Below are 7,500 nucleotides of genomic sequence, written 5' to 3'. Positions count from 1 at the left end.
ATTTCATTTTAATCAAAACTATCACCGTTTGCTGTACATTGTTTTACACATCTTCCTTGAAAACAGACTTATTCTCATCCAAAGGATGCAAGGAATTCTAATACATGTACATTGCAACAAAACGCCTGATAAACTTGTTTTGGTTCTACTCAAACTGTTTCCTATTTGCCATTGAAAAAAAAAAGGTCCAACAATTAACTCCAAGGGAAACTCACTTTCTTTACACATCTTCCTTGAAAACAGATTTATTCTCATCCAAAGGATGCAAGGAATTCTTATACATGTACATTGCAACAAAACGCCTGATAAACTTGTTTTGGTTCTACTCAAACTGTTTCCTATTTGCCATTGAAAAAAAAAGGTCCAACAATTAACTCCAAGGGAAACTCACTTTCTTAGTTTGAAATCGTTTCCACAATGGCTGATATTAGCGAACAATACGTTCAACCTGTCCAGTGCAACAGCTCCCGAGTCACCGATGTTACTGCCACATAAATTCAACTCTGTCAGCATTGAATTTCTTCCCATTGCGTTAGCCAGTACAACAGCACCCGATTCACCAATGTCATTGCCATTCAAATCCAACTCTGTCAGCGTTGAATTTCTTTCCATTGCCTTAGCCAGCGCAGCAGCAACCGATTCACCAATGTCATTGCCATTCAAATTCAACCGTATCAGCTTTGAATTTCTTGCCATTGCGTTAGCCAATGCAGCAGCACCTGATTCACCAATGTTATTGTCACTCAAATCCAACTCTGTCAGCGTTGAATTTCTTTCCATTGCGTTAGCCAGCGGAGCAGCACCCAATTCACCAATGTCATTGCCATTCAAATTCAACCGTATCAGCGTTGAATTTCTTTCCATTGCGTTAGCCAATGAAGCAGCACCCGATTCACCAATGTCATTGCCATTCAAATCCAACTCTGACAGCGTTGAATTTCTTTCCACTGCGTCAGCCAGTGCAGCAACACCTGAGTCACCAATGTTATTGCCAAACAAATTCAACCGTGTCAGCGTTGAATTTCTTTTCATGGCATTAGCTAGTGCAGCAACAACCCGAGTCACTGATGTTATTGCTAAAGAAATTCAAAACTGACCGCGCCGAATTTCTTTTCATTGCTTCAGCCAGTGCAGCAGCACCCGATTCACCGATGTCATTGTCACTCAAATTCAACTCTGTCAGCACTGAATTTCTTTCCATTGCATTAGCCAGTGTGAAACACCCCATTCGCTGATGTCATTGCCAGACAAATTCAACCATTTCAGCATTGAGTTTCTTTCAAATGCATCAGCCAGTACAGCAACACCCGAGTCACCGATGTTATTGCCAAACAAAAACCATGTCAGCATTAAATTTCTTTACATTGCTTCAGCCAGTGCAGCAACACCTGAATCACCGAGGTTATTGCCATACAAATTCAAATCTGTCAGAGTTGAATTTCTTTTCAGTCCGTTAGCCAGAGCAGCAACACCAGAGAAGCGGATGTTATTGCCACACAAATTCAAGCTTTTCAGCGTTGAATTTCTTTCCATTCCAATAGCAAGTGCAGCAGAGCCCGAGTCACCAATGTCATTGCCATTCAAATTCAACCGCATCAGCGTTGAATTTCTTTCCATTGCGTTACCCAATGCAGCAGCACCCGATTCACCAATGTCATTGCCATTCAATTCCAACCATGTCAGCGTTGAATTTCTTTCTATTGCGTTAGCCAATGCAGCAGCACCCGATTTACCAATGTGATTGAAATTCAAATCCAACTTTATCAGCGTTGAATTTCTTTCCATTGCGTTAGCCAATGCAGCAGCACCCGATTCACCAATGCCATTGCCTTTCAACTCCAACTCTGTCAGCGTTGAATTTCTTTCCATTGCCTTACCCAGCGCAGCAGCACCCGATTCACCAATGTTATTGTCACTCAAATCCAACTCTGTCAGCGTTGAATTTCTTTCCATTCCCTTAGCCAGTGCAGCAGCACCCAATTCACCAATGTTATTGTCACTCAAATCCAACCATGTTAGCGTTGAATTTCTTTCCATTGCGTTAGCCAATGCAGCAGCACCCGATTCACCAATGTGATTGAAATTCAAATCCAACTTTCTCAGCATTGAATTTCTTTCCATTGCTTTAGCCAGTGCAGCAGCACCCGAATTACCAATGTTATTGCCATACAAATTCAACCATAACAGCCTTGAATTTCCTTCCATTGTGTTAGCCAATGCAGCAGCACCCGATTCACCAATGTCATTGCCATTCAAATCCAACTCTGTCAGCGTTGAATTTCTTTCCATTGCATTAGCCAGTGCAGCAGCACCCGATTCACCAATGTTATTGTCACTCAAATCCAACTCTGTCAGCGTTGAATTTCTTTCCATTGCCTTAGCCAGCGCAGCAGCACCCAATTCACCAATGTCATTGCCATTCAAATTCAACCATATCAGCTTTGAATTTCTTTCCACTGCGTTAGCCAATGCAGTAGCACCCGATTCACCAATGCCATTGCCATTCAAATCCAACGATGTCAGCGTTGAATTTCTTTCCATTGCGTTAGCCAATGCAGCAGCACCCGATTCACCAATGCCATTGCCTTTCAAATCCAACTCTGTCAGCGTTGAATTTCTTTCCATTGCCTTACCCAGCGCAGCAGCACCCGATTCACCAATGTTATTGTCACTCAAATCCAACTCTGTCAGCGTTGAATTTCTTTCCATTGCCTTAGCCAGCGCAGCAGCACCCAATTCACCAATGTCATTGCCATTCAAATTCAACCACATCAGCTTTGAATTTCTTTCCATTGCGTTAGCCAATGCAGTAGCACCCGATTCACCAATGCCATTGCCATTCCAATCCAACGATGTCAGCGTTGAATTTCTTTCCATTGCGTTAGCCAATGCAGCAGCACCCGATTCACCAATGCCATTGCCTTTCAACTCCAACTCTGTCAGCGTTGAATTTCTTTCCATTGCCTTACCCAGCGCAGCAGCACCCGATTCACCAATGTTATTGTCACTCAAATCCAACTTTGTCAGTGTTGAATTTCTTTCCATTCCCTTAGCCAGTGCAGCAGCACCCAATTCACCAATGTTATTGTCACTCAAATCCAACCATGTTAGCATTGAATTTCTTTCCATTGCGTTAGCCAATGCAGCAGCACCCGATTCACCAATGTGATTGAAATTCAAATCCAACTTTCTCAGCATTGAATTTCTTTCCATTGCTTTAGCCAGTGCAGCAGCACCCGAATTACCAATGTTATTGCCATACAAATTCAACCATATTAGCCTTGAATTTCCTTCCATTGCGTTAGCCAATGCAGCAGCACCCGATTCACCAATGTCATTGCCATTCAAATCCAACTCTGTCAGCGTTGAATTTCTTTCCATTGCCTTAGCCAGTGCAGCAGCACCCGATTCACCAATGTTATTGTCACTCAAATCTAACTCTGTCAGCGTTGAATTTCTTTCCATTGCCTTAGCCAGCGCAGCAGCACCCAATTCACCAATGTCATTGCCATTCAAATTCAACCATATCAGCTTTGAATTTCTTTCTATTGCGTTAGCCAATGCAGTAGCACCCGATTCACCAATGCCATTGCCATTCAAATCCAACGATGTCAGCGTTGAATTTCTTTCCATTGCGTTAGCCAATGCAGCAGCACCCGATTTACCAATGCCATTGCCTTTCAAATCCAACTCTGTCAGCGTTGAATTTCTTTCCATTGCCTTACCCAGCGCAGCAGCACCCGATTCACCAATGTTATTGTCACTCAAATCCAACTTTGTCAGTGTTGAATTTCTTTCCATTCCCTTAGCCAGTGCAGCAGCACCCGATTCGCCAATGTTATTGTCACTCAAATCCAACCATGTTAGCGTTGAATTTCTTTCCATTGCGTTAGCCAATGCAGCAGCACCCGATTCACCAATGTGATTGAAATTCAAATCCAACTTTCTCAGCATTGAATTTCTTTCCATTGCTTTAGCCAGTGCAGCAGCACCCGAATTACCAATGTTATTGCCATACAAATTCAACCATAACAGCCTTGAATTTCCTTCCATTGCGTTAGCCAATGCAGCAGCACCCGATTCACCAATGTTATTGTCACTCAAATCCAACTCTGTCAGCGTTGAATTTCTTTCCATTGCCTTAGCCAGCGCAGCAGCACCCAATTCACCAATGTCATTGCCATTCAAATTCAACCATATCAGCTTTGAATTTCTTTCCATTGCGTTAGCCAATGCAGCAGCACCCGATTTACCAATGTGATTGAAATTCAAATCCAACTTTCTCAGCATTGAATTTCTTTCCATTGCTTTAGCCAGTGCAGCAGCACCCGAATTACCAATGTTATTGCCATACAAATTCAACCATAACAGCCTTGAATTTCCTTCCATTGCGTTAGCCAATGCAGCAGCACCCGATTCACCAATGTCATTGCCATTCAAATCCAACTCTGTCAGCGTTGAATTTCTTTCCATTGCATTAGCCAGTGCAGCAGCACCCGATTCACCAATGTTATTGTCACTCAAATCCAACTCTGTCAGCGTTGAATTTCTTTCCATTGCCTTAGCCAGCGCAGCAGCACCCAATTCACCAATGTCATTGCCATTCAAATTCAACCATATTAGCTTTGAATTTCTTTCCATTGCGTTAGCCAATGCAGTAGCACCCGATTCACCAATGCCATTGCCATTCAAATCCAACGATGTCAGCGTTGAATTTCTTTCCATTGCGTTAGCCAATGCAGCAGCACCCGATTCACCAATGCCATTGCCTTTCAAATCCAACTCTGTCAGCGTTGAATTTCTTTCCATTGCCTTACCCAGCGCAGCAGCACCCGATTCACCAATGTTATTGTCACTCAAATCCAACTCTGTCAGCGTTGAATTTCTTTCCATTCCCTTAGCCAGTGCAGCAGCACCCGATTCACCAATGTTATTGTCACTCAAATCGAACCATGTTAGCGTTGAATTTCTTTCCATTGCGTTAGCCAATGCAGCAGCACCCGATTCACCAATGTGATTGAAATTCAAATCCAACTTTCTCAGCATTGAATTTATTTCCATTGCTTTAGCCAGTGCAGCAGCACCCGATTTACCAATGTTATTGCCATACAAATTCAACTCTGTCAGGGTTGAATTTCTTTTCATTGCTTTAGCCAATGCAACAGCACCCGAGTCACCCAAGTTATTTCCAAACAAATTCAAATTTGTAAGGGTTTGATTTCTTTCTATTTTTTTAGCCAGAGCAGCAGCAGCACCTGAGGTACTTATGTTACTGCCCGACAAGTCCAACTCTGTCTCTGAAGAAAAACGGAAGCAATATTTATTAAGCCAAACATTTTAATTAATGTTTATTCCCTATTATTTGAGAGTTCATCTCATTTTAGGGTTTTAAATTCTGAACACTACTACTCAATAAACCGTATTATTAATCACATACTGTATCTACAGCCTTGTAGAATAAGTCAAGAAGCTATTCAACAAATTGAGACATCTTTCACTTCTCCAATCATCTCCTTGGTGCAGTCTTCAACAATGAGATAGAAATTGGCTTTTCATTGGTTTGTTTGACCTTATAGAGCGGTTTTCAATTGAGTGTCGAAAGTAATTAACGAAGTGCTTTGGTTTTTCATTACTTCACTCAGTGATTGGTTCAAATTTTGCGCGCCATTTTTTCGACCAATCAGAAGTGAAACCTAAACCAATTGTCGCTTGCGCGTGCACATTTTCCCGCGCTTTGTGTCGGCTACATGTAATTACTTTGAGTGTTGACTGGTTTGCTGGATTGTCTTCGTCCTTTTTGATTGGCCAAAGTAATTACTTTGGTTTTGGTTTTACGACACTCGATTAAAAATCGCTCTAGAGCAGTTTTCAATTGAGTGTCGTAAAACTAATACCAAAGTGCTTACTTCAACCAATCACAGCAGGTGCAAACAGCACAATGAACCAATCCAAATTTGTAGTAATTCCGTGTAACTTGCTTAAAGCGCGGGAACAAGCACGATTGGTTTTGGTTTTCCTTTTCTTTGGTTGATAAATTGGCGTGAGATTTCTAAACAAATCACTTAGCGTAGCAATTGCAATTACGTAATTACAGTACCGCATGAAAGTATTGACCCCTTTACCGCGTCACCCTGTCGCAACTTTTCATCGGTATTCAAGCGGTGGGCCGATTTTCTGCCGAGGGAAATTTACGGCTAGGCTCCAAAGTTGCCACGGGAAAGCCAACCGAGGTAAACCCTCGGTAATTAAAATTCCGCGGTAGTGTTGTAAATGGTTTCCGGTGACTTTGTGTTTCGGTAACCCAGATTGTAATGTTGAAATCCCATCGAAGAACAGGAACTGAACAAGTTTCGGTTGAAAATTGCGAACATAGGTCGAGGATCATAGCCAATTGTCATGGACTTTGGTTGCCTTTACTTTTCTTTAACACGCGAATAGAATATCCGTAGCCAGAATCTTCCGACCACATTTGAAACCTTCTTTGCGACATATTTTGATTGCAGTGATTATTTCTAAGACTTCTTGTGGACTGTTCATTTGAAGGTTCGACGAGTCAATTTCGTGGACACTTTTCCCGCTTGCGTGGACTTCGCCATCATCACATTTTAAAGTTTTATTCATTTCAGTTTATGGGAGAATACATGTATGTCCGCTTTTTTTTGCAGCTCAGCGCTCAGAACATACATTTATTATCTTGATATCCTGCAGCCGGCGAGGGTTTTGACAATATATATACAAAACTGTAAGCTTACATGTCCAGGGTCTGGGTGACCCGCTCTTGCAATGCCCGTGTTGAAAGGTATAAAACTACTCAAGCTAGATAGTGTCGCTAATCACTGTCCAAAACGTTACTATTGCAGATTCACTTTAAATTGACTGAAATATCGGGTTCCTGGTCACGGAGAACTTACAAAACACATTCAACATATCCTCGAAAACCTTGCATGACCAATGTTCGTCGTTCAAAGCCAGACTCTTGTAAATATTATTCTTGCAGTTTACTACTGCGGTATTACTTTCCAAGTTGTTTAACAGTAACAAATTACAATAAGAAACACATTCCAAGGAAACCAAACCCCTGAACTAGAAGAAAATTATTTCATCTCAACTGAAAAGATTGTTTTTGTGCTCTGGTTAACATTTGATCATCGGTGTGGCTTATACAAATTCATCACGAGTGACGGCCAGCTGCCAACAGAGTTTATAATACTCGCGAAAGCGCAACGTGAGCAAAGATGGTTCGACCATCAGACTATGTCAAGTTAAGAATTATGTCGTTCTTCAGGCGAAATTTCAAAATTTCCCAAGTTTGTTTCGCTTGCTGGTTTTGAGCCTTTATAATTCGTAAGCAAAAGATGGGCGTTCAGATAATTTAGAGACTTCATTTCTCTGCTAATCACAGTCCATTCCTAGATTCGTTTTCCATGCGCAGTCAATATGCTGCAATTGCTATGATTGCACATAACAATTTAATGCTGATGAAGGAGATGAAAAAAGAAA

General features: G+C 41.7%; 1 protein-coding gene across 1 annotated transcript in view; it reads right to left on the bottom strand.

Moving 5' to 3' along the window:
* Positions 1 to 7,500, bottom strand: part of LOC138001634 (protein NLRC5-like) — a 353,269-nt gene that overhangs the window by 165,164 nt on the left and 180,605 nt on the right. The window lies entirely within an intron of this gene.

Source organism: Montipora foliosa, chromosome 1 (assembly GCF_036669935.1).
Source record: "Montipora foliosa isolate CH-2021 chromosome 1, ASM3666993v2, whole genome shotgun sequence".
NCBI classification, from domain to species: Eukaryota; Metazoa; Cnidaria; class Anthozoa; order Scleractinia; family Acroporidae; genus Montipora; species Montipora foliosa.
Note: the sequence above shows the minus strand (reverse complement) of the source record. Positions and strands in the feature narration are given on the sequence as shown.